Raw genomic sequence first — 12,304 nt, forward strand, 5'->3', positions numbered from 1 at the left:
TCAAGGGATATGGGGAAAAAGCAGTAAAGGGTACTGATTTTAGATGATTAGCCTTAATCATATTGAATGGCGGTGCTGGCTCAAAGGGCCGAATGACCTACTCCTGCACCTATTTTGCTATGTTTCTATGACCCATATCCCTCTAAACCTATCCTATTCATGTACCAACTTTAAAATTTACTTTTATTGTCACATGCACCAATTGGTACAGTGAAATTTGAGTTACCATACAGCCATACGAATAAAAATAACACAATACACGATAGAATTTAACATGAACATCCCCACACAGCGGGATCTACATTTCCCACTGTGAGGGAAGGCAATAAAGTTCAGTCATCTTCCTCCTCCTTGTTCACCGGTGGTCGGGGCCCTTTTACCCCTCAGCAGTCACCGCTAATGCGGCCTGATGTTCAGGCCCTCTCAGCCGGGATGTTCAGAACTCCGACGTCGGAACGGAAGAACATTCTCAGCGACTTGGAGCTTCCGAATCAGCCACTTCTTACCAGAGACCGCGGCTCCCGGAGGCCGAGCTGGGCAAACATTCAACACTGAAGGCCCTCGGCAAAGGGATCCCAGGACTCCATGATGTTAAAGTCAGCGCCGCTAGAAGCTCCGCAACCACAGCTCCACGGTGTCAAAGGAGCAGGGCCAACACTGGAGCTTCAACACAGCGATCCACGGTAAGGCATCGCCCACTCTTGGATGGTAAATCAGTTCTGCACTGCTGCTGAAGCTCTGATCGGTCTCCGGCAGGAAAGGCCGTGCCAAGCCAGATGGTAGGCCACGAGGGGGGGGGGGGGGGGGGGGGGGACGAAGACGCAACTCGGAGAATAGTCTCATCCTCGACCAGGAAGTGACTGAATTTCCCCCTTACCCTCCCCCAAATAAAAAGTCGAAGAAACCTCCAAAAACATACTTTTAAACAGACTAAAAATAACAAAAAGACGAAAAAACAGACAGACTGTAGGCAGAGGCTGCCATACGTACAGCGCCCCTGGTGTTCCTGTCTATACATTTCTTAAATGTTGTGATAGTGATGTGGAGGCTTTGGAGAGGGTGCAGAAGAGGTTTGCCAGAACAGCTGCCTGGATTATAGAGTATTATCAATATGGAGTGTTTGTACAAACTTGGATTGTTTTCTCCGGAGCATCTAAGGTTAGAAAGACATAAAGTTATGAGAGGCACAGATAGAGTAGGCTGTCAGAAGCTTTATCCCAGATGGAAATGTCAAAGACTTGAGAGCATAGCGTTAAGGTCAAAAGGGGAAAGATTAAAAGGAGATATGCAGGTTAAGTTTTTTACACAGAGTGTGGTTGGTGCCTGGAATGTACTGGTGGTGAATGTTGATCCGATAAAGGCATTTAAGAAGCATTTAGGTTTATGGCACATGGGTATGCAGGGAATAGAGGTACATGGATCATGAGCAGAAAATAGTTTGACTTAGCATCATGTTTGTCACAGGTGTTATGGTCCGAAGGGCATGTTCTTATGCTATACTGTTATGTGTTAACATAACTTTTTGCCACATTGTTCAAATTCTCAGAATCTGCGCCTAACATAACGTGGACAGTGATGGTTCTGGAGGAGAATCAATAAACTCCCCAGAGCAGTTCTGTGGATGGTCAATGAAAGCTGGTCTTGTCTCTGACATCCAGCAATCTTCATTGCGTGAGGGGCCTTTTATTGGGTTTTCAGATGAGCCTTCAGAATAGGAAGTCTGTCATACCAACCCGAAACATCACCTATTGATGTCCTCTAGAGAGGCAGCCTGATCCACTGGGTTAGTCCAGCAGTTTGTGTCGTTTTTGTAAACCAGGATTTGTAAATCCTTGTGCCCATAATATTTTCTTCCATGCATTTATATTATCCCAAATTTTGTTGGGATCGGACATTTAGAATAACTAACTGTACCAGGTCTGCTGCTTTAATGTTCCTGATTGAAGAAAATCTCACTTTCTCACTTCTTCCAGCTCTCATTCCCGCGACTGCTGACTATAAACGTACTATTTGTTACAGATTAGCACATAGCTGCTGTTGGTTGGGTGTATGCTGGCTTCTGATAACGGGCTTTGATGAACAGTGCAAGACAGAAAATGACAAAAAATAAATGTCACAGTAATACAGTTCTGGTAAGCAAAGTTTATTCAAGGAAAATTTTTTTTTTAATTGAATCCAAGATATTATATCTGAATGTCCAAAAGCATTCACAGCAAAAGAGAGAAAATAATTGCACAAAACTATCCCATTCCCACACTGACTTTTCTGTGCTGGGATTCCTCCATTGCCAGAGTGAGGCCACACACAAACTAGAGGAACAACACCTCATATTCCGCATGGGTAGCTTACAACCCAAAGGTATGAACATTAAATTCTCCAATTTTAGGGAACTACTATACCAGGGGTGGGGAACCTGAGGCCTTCTAGGCCATTAAATGCGGCCTTTTGAATGAATCCAAATTTTGTAGAAAAAATCCTTTTATTTTTATTAATATGTTTTTGTTCGTCTTTTATTATTTTAATCTTAAAATGAATGTATTTAAAATACCAAAGAGTAAAAGAAGATTCAACAAAATAATCCTCCCCGACTGACGGCCACAATTAAAATATTAGTAAGTCATGAGGACTATTTTAACACCTGTTATGCTCATGATTTAGTTCTAATGCGACTCTAGAATGTACGTTAACCTTCCTGCCTGTGCCTGACCAGCGCCACCACCACCTGAGGCTGGTTGACGAGAGGGAAAATGTTGGGGAGAGTCTGCTGGTCATCCAGTCTTCAGTATTATCAACTTTTGAAAGCACGTGGCTTTCCGTTTGACGTTGAATTTGAGAATAGTATTGATAGATGAAGCATTCGGTGTGGATTTGCCGTATCATTGTAAAGTGCGTTGGATATTGCAGGGACAGGTGTTAGCAAAATTTTTATCGGTGCAAGAACAGATAAAAAAAGCAGTCTCACTTTCTCACTTCTTCCAGCTCTCATTCCCGCGACTGCTGACTATAAACGTACTATTTGTTACAGATTAGCACATAGCTGCTGTTGGTTGGGTGTATGCTGGCTTCTGATAACGGGCTTTGATGAACAGTGCAAGACAGAAAATGACAACAAATAAATGTCACAGTAATACAGTTCTGGTAAGCAAAGTTTATTCAAGGAAAATTTTTTTTTTAATTGAATCCAAGATATTATATCTGAATGTCCAAAAGCATTCACAGCAAAAGAGAGAAAATAATTGCATAAAACTATCCCATTCCCACACTGACTTTTCTGTCCTGGGATTCCTCCATTGCCAGAGTGAGGCCACACACAAACTAGAGGAACAACACCTCATATTCCGCATGGGTAGCTTACAACCCAAAGGTATGAACATTAAATTCTCCAAATTTAGGGAACTACTATACCAGGGGTGGTATAGTATATAAAACTAAGTGTATATATGACATGTGGAAAAATCTTTTTTCAAAACTTCTTCTTCAAAATGAAATTTCCGATGAACATTTTCCCCAGTTAGCGAAGGTCATTGATGAGCAGGAGGATTCATGCAAATCATTTGAAGAATACGCAGCTGTTATAGCCTTATTAATTAAAGAATACAATGAAAGGTTCATTGACTTTGAGAATCATGACCACACTCAAACTAGCATTTCAACCTCACCAAGTTGATGTCTCCAAGGCTCCTAAAGAACTACAGATTGAATTGATTGAGCTCTCAGAAGATGACATTTTAAAGTCCTTATTTGCTGTTAAGAAAGATCCGATTGGAATATGGAAAAATGCAATAGAATACCCATGTCTTCGGCAACATGCACAAAAAAACACTTTCTTGCTTTTCAACCACTTATTGCTGCAAATCTACATTCTCCCACCTATCCCCAATCAAGACGCCCTTAAGGTCACAAATGACGGATAGGCACTTAGAAGATCAGCTGAAGCTGCATACCTCCATGTTGCAACCAAATATTCAAATGCTTTCCCACAAAAAGCAGTCACAACAAAGTCATTAAAAGGTTAGTTAACTTTAGAATTAACACTTTTGTTATCATTTTCTCGAAGTTAAAACATAGTAGTTAGATTTTTACAAAATAATGTACATTTTGAAGTATATCTAATTGAAGTTTCTTGGATGCGGCCTTATTAAATTACAGCTAACTTAACGCGGCATTCCAACATGAAAAGGTTCCCTACCCCTGTACTAAACCTTCCCACTCCCCCTAATCCCCTCACCCCAACACGACCTTCCCCCCACCCTGTCCTCTGTGCCCCAACTGGACTCACGGCAATTTTCCCATCTGCAACTCCTTCACCTACATTCCTTCTTCTAGTTTCAAATTCAAAACTGCAGTTCCTTGTGTCCATGGCTTTACAAAGATGTGGTCACCTGCTTACCAAAGTTGAGAACTAAATATTCCAGGATATCATGTTTAGAAAAAAGAGATGTGGATCCTGCACTGCCTCATAACACAGGACTCTCCGATCTATAGGCTGTTTTTAAGGTTGAATACTGTAGATGTTCCTTTAACATAGTGACCTCACCATTACTAACCACTCCCTATATCCCAAGTATAAATGTAACCTCCCCACCCCTTGATCCCTCTCTAGCTCGTGTGACGGACCACGTACAGCTAGTGCAGTATTGAATGTGAGTTAATAATAATAAAAGCAGTAAAGACAACTGTGCGTTATTGTAGCTCTTTACATGGTGTCACAATCGTGGCTCTACGTCTCCTATTCTCCTGCTATCCTGTTTTTTTTTATTTGACCCAGTAACCTACCCTTCTCTACCTCTCGTGCTATGGCTACCTCGGTGCCGCCTGCCTGCAGCTCTACGACAAGCTGCAGCTACCCGTCTCCTACGCTTCCCGCACCATGACCTCCGCTGAGCAGCGCTATGCTCAGATCGAGAAGGAGCTCCTTGCCGTGGTGTTTGCCTGCTCGAAGTTCAAGGATTACATCCTGGGCAACAACTTCCTTATCGAGACTGACCACCAGCCGCTGGTCACCATCCTAAACAAGCCGATTCACGCCGCCTCATCCCGCCTCCAGCGTATGATGCTGCAGCTTCAACGTTTCACCTTTCAGATAGTGTACCGAAAAGGCAAGGACATGTTTGTGGCTGATACGCTGTCTCGTGCACCCCTGGTATCCACTGCCCGACACCCATACGAGTCCTCCGACCTGATGGTGCTTAACCTTAACATTGTGCCTTCTCAGCAGATGCAATCCCTGGTCAAGCACACTGCCCTGGATCCTGCCCTGCAGCAGCTTGCCGACGTCATCAGGCAGGGCTGGCCAGACCGTCGTTCATCTCTACCTGCCGGTGCTGATCCGTACTTCCTGGTCCTGAGCTTGTCCTGCACGACGGCGTGGTGGTGAAGGGACACAAGGTGGTCGTGCCCGCTGCGCTGCACGCTCACTATTTCGAATCCGCCCACCGCGGTCATCCTGGGGCCGAGGCCACTCTGTCACACGCCCAGAGTCAATTCTACTGGCCCGGGATGGCCGATTACATCCGGGACAGGGTCTCCGCCTGCGCTACCTGCAATAGCCTTGCTCCCCGTCCGCAACGCCAGCCACTTCTGCAACAGCCTGCCCCTGAACTTCCATGGATGGCCCTCGCCACTGACATTTTCGAGTGGCGTGGCAAGCACTTTCTGGTCCTTGTTGATTCCTATTCCAGCTGGTTCGAAGTTGATCAGCTGCACTCCCTCTCCTCTTCGGCTGTCATCGGGAAGCTGCGCCGCCACCTTCGGCTCCCCGGCTACCCTCCAATCTGACAACGGCAGCCAGTTCACCAGTGCCGAGTTCCGGGGATTCGCTGCCAGCTGGAACTTTCGCCATTTCACCAGCAGTCCAGAATACCCGCAGAGTAACGGCCTGGCGGAGCGCGCTGTCCGCAGTGCCAAGGACTTGCTGGAACATTGTAGATTGTCCGAATCCGATTTTTACTTAGCTCTTCTTAATATCCGCAACATCTCCCGCGACCCTGCCCTGGGCTCGCCAGCCAAACGGCTGATGTCTCGCACTACGAGACCTCCACTCCCTGTGACCCAGCGGTCCCTCGTGCCTTCTCCCCTCCAGCCAGCTGCTGTCCAGGAGCGTATTGCTCACAAGCACGAAGTGCAGAAGCGCTCCCACGACCAGTCATGCCGCCCCCTTCCGCGTCTGTTCCCCGGCCAAGTCGTCCGGATGCAGTCCCCCTCCGGTCCCTCTAAGCTTGCCACCGTTGTCGGTGATGCTGGATCGCCGCGCTCCTACCTTGTCGACCACGACGGCACAATTTACAGGCGGACCCGCCAACATCTCCGTCCCGTCAACGAGCCTCCTCCGCCTCCTGCCGTCCCCTTCTCCCCTCCCCTGCCCGAAACTCTGCCTGCCGTCCCGCGTATGCCTCGGTCCCTGCCTTCCCAGCTCTCTCAGCCTCACTCGCCGCCTGCTTCCCCTAGCTCGCCTGCCCGTCCACCCGACTCTGCCGCTATTTCCCCGCCTCAGCCTCCGCCGGCTCTTTCTCCTCCCGGTTCCCCGGCTCCTTCCACCGCCTCGGCTGCTGCTTTTCCTGCAGAGGGAGGAGATGGCGAGCTGCGGACCCGGTCCGGTCGACTGGTTAAGCCGCCTGTCCGTTATGGTGATTTTGCCTAGCTGTATGCTCCTCTGCTTGTTTAACTGTTTGCCTACCTGCTCGTAGCGCATGAGACGTGGTCGCTATGTCACTACTGTATTGTTTGTTTCCAAGGGAAAGGATGTAGATGTTCCTTTAACATAGTGACCTCACCATTACTAACCACTCCCTATATCCCAAGTATAAATGTAACCTCCCCACCCCTTGATCCCTCTCTAGCTCGTGTGACGGACCACGTACAGCTAGTGCAGTATTGAATGTGAGTTAATAATAATAAAAGCAGTAAAGACAACTGTGCGTTATTGTAGCTCTTTACAAATACCAAATCAGACATCAAGAACTGCTGCAAAAACAACAACTCAGTAACTGATGCTCTGTCTTGACCTCCCGGTGGCTCAGCACTTCAACTCCCCCTCCCACTCCCCGTCCGACCTCTCTGTCCTGGGTCTCCTCCATGGCCAGAGTGAGCAACACCGGAAATTGGAGGAACAGCACCTCATATTCCGCTTGGGGAGTCTGCATCCTGCGGGCATGAACATTGAATTCTCCCAATTTTGTTAGCCCTTGCCGTCTCCTCCCCTTCCTCAGCCCTCGGACTGTCTCCTCCCAGCCCTCAGCCCTCGGGCTCCTCCTCCTCCTTTTTCCTTCCTTCTCCCTGCCACCCCCTATCAGTCTGAAGAAGGGTTTCGGCCCGAAACGTTGCCTATTTCCTTCGCTCCATAGATGCTGCTGCACCCGCTGAGTTTCTCCAGCATTTTTATGTACCTTCGATTTTCCAGCATCTGCAGTTCCTTCTTGAACACTGATGCTCTGCAGTCTGCCCAGAACTTGTTGGTCTTCCAACACACTGGAATGTCCATATGGGAATTCTGAAGGCTGTCAAGTGCCAGGCTGCAGGGGTACATGCTGAGCGTTGCACTGAAGGCTGATGCAGCTGATACCAAGAAAGGTGGGAAGAACTGGGCAGCAGAATGTCGCGGTGGTGGAGTTGTTGCCTTACAGTGCCAGAGACCCGTGTTTGATACTGACTATGGATGCTGTCCGTACGGAGTTTGTATGGCCGCATGGGTTTTCATCGGGTGCCCCGGTTTCCTCCAACACTCCAAAGATGTACAGGTTTGTAGGTTAATGTGCTTCTGTAAATTTGTAAATTGTCTCTAGTGTGTAGGACAGTGCTAATGTACAGGGTGATCACTGGTCGGCGTGGTCTCGGTGAGCCAAAGGGCCTGTTTCCACACTGTATCTGTAAAGTAAACTAAACTAAAGTATCTAAAAGTAACTACAGTTTAAACTCCTGCCACGTGACATTGAGAGGCTAAGTCTGAGGTGGAAACTCCTCAAGTACTTTAAAAGTATATTTCCCACGAAGTCACAGTCATAGAAGTAACAACGTTGGTCTGTACCAAAAATGTGATAACACTATTAATGTATAGAATCAATAACTGAATGAATGTAGAAAACCACACACCGTTTTCTTTACATATCATATATTTCCAAAGAAAGTTTAATTTTTAAATTAAAATATTGCAAAAGTTTAGTTTAGTTTATTGTCATGGTACAGTGAAAAGCTTTTGTTGCGCGCTAACCAGTCAATGGAAAGACAATACATGATTACAATTGAGTCATTCACAGTGTACAGCTATGCAGAGGAGGTTTGGAAGGGGTGGGGGGTGGAAGTGCCGGGGTTGAGAATAGCTCTGATAATAAAGCATAACATAAGAGCACCATTAAGGAATTAGTATAAATATGAATAGGGATTAAGGATAAAAAGGACAAGAAACAACATTTTGGATAGTTAAATGAAAAGTTAGGTCTGTCATGTGATAAACGACAGCAATATCCTGATGAAACAGGTATCATTGGAAAGGAAACAGGAATCTGGAAATGTTTGATTAAAGTGACTGGTGAATTTATCACCCTGTTTACACCACAGCCTTTTGTAGTATGCTAATCAATAGGAACACTGTAGAGGTTGAAGTCCAGAGGCAATACATTGATATTCATTGTTACTGGTCTTTGCCACTTGATGGTCCATTTAATATCTGGTCTAGGTCCCCAGGGACAATCCAATGTCAGTGATGTCAGACTTGGGACTCGCACAATTCCAGACCAAGGCGCCAGAGACCAGCTCATGGACAGGTCTTTCACAAGCACGAGCTACGATATAACCATATAACCATATAACAATTACAGCACGGAAACAGGCCATCTCGACCCCTCTAGTCCGTGCCGAACACATAATCTCCCCTAGTCCCATATACCTGCGCTCAGACCATAACCCTCCATTCCTTTCCCATCCATATAACTATCCAATTTATCACAATGTTAAAGAGTTATTTCTAAGTGCTTGCTCCTCATACAGGGTGAGCTTTTGAATTCTTTGAATGTCTTTCTGAACCAATCTTTCTTCCTAGACACGTGTATGTGTTCATGAATTTAAGGGATTCTCCGGCTAACCACAGCTGTGAAGGACAGTGGTTTTTGAGGCAGGATTGTTGGTAAGTGTGTCCAGCTTCCTGATTTAGGGCAGACTTCATTTTGTCCTCTGAGATTGACATCTGAACAGCTATCTTTTTTGATAAACTTTGAATTGTTTGTTACAATTTAATGGTCAGGTATCAGTCTACTTTGGCAAACAAGAGGAACAGTCTAAATCTAGCTATCTGCACAAAGTTGCTTACATCTTGCATTTTCTTCATGATAGCAATCAAGTCAACCTTAACTAATGGATAATAATACAAGATTCATTTCAGTTCAAACTAGTATCAAGCAAAGCTGCGTCATTGCTCAACATATCTCTGGCTACAATGCAGCATCTCACTTCCAACAAGCCTCCCATTGGAGCAGAACGATCTTACAGGATAAATGGGAATTTGTTCAACCATGCATCTCTACTCGAGAACCAGTCACCACAATCTTAATGATTGAAATGCAGTAGGCAATCAATGCTGCTTTGCAATACACACATTCTGAGGCCAAGCTCCGTCTTTGATGAATAGTTCACCAAGGTGTATTTTTTTCACATTTATTTATTTTTTACGATGTGCAACTGCTGGCAAAGTCAGCATTTTTTACTTTAATTACCCTTGAAAAAGTAATGGTGAATTGTCTTCTAGAAGTGGTGCAGTCCTTCTGATGAACATACATTGGTACCTTGCATAGTTCTCAGACACACTCAGCAGAAAGGCAGCACTAATGGAATAAGTTGAAAAATAAATCATTGTAGCATTACATATAGGTCCTTATTGATAATGCAGCATTATATAAAGCTAGAACATAATGCATTACAGCACAAGCCGTTTGGTCCACCATGTTGGTGCTGACCATTCTGCCAAATTAAATTAATCCTATCTGGTTGAACATAGAAACATAGAAAATAGGTGCAGGAGTAGGCCATTCGGCCCTTCGAGCCTGCACCGCCATTCAATATGATCATGGCTGATCATCCAACTCAGTATCCTGTACCTGCCTTCTCTCCATACCCCCTAATCCCTTTAGCCACAAGGGCCACATCTAACTCCCTCTTAAATATAGCCAATGAACTGGCCTCAACTACCTTCTGCGGTAGAGAATTCCAGAGATTCACCACTCTCTGTGTGAAAAAAGTTTTCCTCATCTCGGTCCTAAAAGATTTCCCCCTTATCCTTAAACTGTGACCCCTTGTTCTGGACTTCCCCAACATCGGGAACAATCTTCCTGCATCTAGCCTGTCCAATCCCTTAAGAATTCTGTAAGTTTCTATAAGATTCCCCCTCAATCTTCGTAATTCTAGCGAGTACAAACCAAGTCTATCCAGTCTTTCTTCATATGAAAGTCCTGACATCCCAGGAATCAGTCTGATGAACCTTCTCTGTACTCCCTCTATGGCAAGAATGTCTTTCCTCAGATTAGGAGACCAAAACTGTACACAATACTCCAGGTGTGGTCTCACCAAGACCCTGTACAACTGCAGTAGAACCTCCCTGCTCCTATACTCAAATCCTTTTGCTATGAATGCTAACATACCATTCGCCTTCTTCACTGCCTGCTGCACCTGCATGCCTACTTTTAATGACTGGTGTACCATGACACCCAGGTCTTGTTGCATCTCCCCCTTTCCTAATCGGCCACCATTCAGATAATAATCTACTTTCCTGTTTTTGCCACCAAAGTGGATAACCTCACATTTATCCACATTATACTGCATCTGCCATGCATTTGCCCACTCACCCAGCCTATCCAAGTCACCTTGCAGCCTCCTAGCATCCTCCTCACAGCTAACACGGCCCCCCAGCTTTGTGTCATCCGCAAACTTGGAGATGTTGCATTTAATTCCCTTGTCCAAATCATTAATATATATCGTAAATAGCTGGGGTCCCAGAACTGAGCCTTGCGGTACCCCACTAGTCACTGCCTGCCATTGTGAAAAGGACCCGTTTACTCCTACTCTTTGCTTCCTGTCTGCCAACCAGTTCTCTATCCACATCAATACTGAACCCCCAATGCCGTGTGCTTTAACATGATCCATATTCTCCCACTCCCTGCATATTCATGTGCATGTTTTAAATACCTTTTAGATATTGCTGTTGTATCTGCTCCTACCACCTCCCTGGCAGCAGATTCCAAGCACCTACTACTTTCTGTGTAAAAAACAGAACTGCACACAATACTACAAATGTGACCTACCCAACAATTTATACAGCTGCAACATGACTTCCCAGTTTTATAATTAATGCTGACCAAAGGCATGCCCTATGCCTTCTTTATCACCCTGTCTACTTGTATGCCACTTTCAGGGAGCTATGGATTTGCACACCCTTTGTACATTAATGCCTACCATTTACTGTATACTTTCCTCTTACACTTGACTTTCTAACATGCAATATCTCACACTTGTCTGTGTCAAACTTCATCGCTATTTCTCTGCTCTTATTTCCAACTGGTCTGTATGATATCCTTTGGCAACCTTCCTAACTCTCCAGAATGCCATCATTTTTTGGGTTCTCTGCAAACTTACTAATTAGTACAACAACATTTTCGTTGAAGTCATTTATACATATCACAACCAACTGAGATCCCAGCATAGGTCATAATTCTTCGGTCAGAATAACACTCTTTCAACATGTCCTCTGCTTTCTGTGGCTATGCCAATTGTAGACCATAAGACATGGGAGCGGAATTAGACCATTTAGCACATCGAGTGTGCTTTGCCATTCAATCATGGCTGATCTATTTTTTTCCTCTCAACCCCTTTTTTGATGCCCTTAAAAATCAAAAACCTATCAATCTCTGCTTTAAAAATACTCAATGATGGCTTTCACAGCTGTCTGTGGCTATGAATTCCACAGATTCACCGCTCTCTGGCTAAAGAAATCCCTTTTTGTCTCCATTCTAAAGGTATGCCGTTTTATTCTGAGGCTGTGTCCTCTGATCCTAGACTTCCACTATTGCAAATATCCCCTCCACATCCACGCTATCCAGATTAATTTAGTTTATATTGTCACGTGTACTAAGGTATAGTGAAAAGTTGTTGTTGTGTGCTATCCAGTTTAAAAAAAAGGTTATACCTGATTGCTGGCCTGAAGACTGAAGAAGGGTCTCGACCCGAAACGTCACCTATTCCTTTTCTCCAGAGATGCTGTCTGACCCACTGAGTTACTCCAGCTTTTTGTTTCTATCCGGTTTTAAACCCGTATCTGCAGTTC

The sequence above is a fragment of the Amblyraja radiata genome, chromosome 2 (assembly GCF_010909765.2).
Source record: "Amblyraja radiata isolate CabotCenter1 chromosome 2, sAmbRad1.1.pri, whole genome shotgun sequence".
NCBI classification, from domain to species: Eukaryota; Metazoa; Chordata; class Chondrichthyes; order Rajiformes; family Rajidae; genus Amblyraja; species Amblyraja radiata.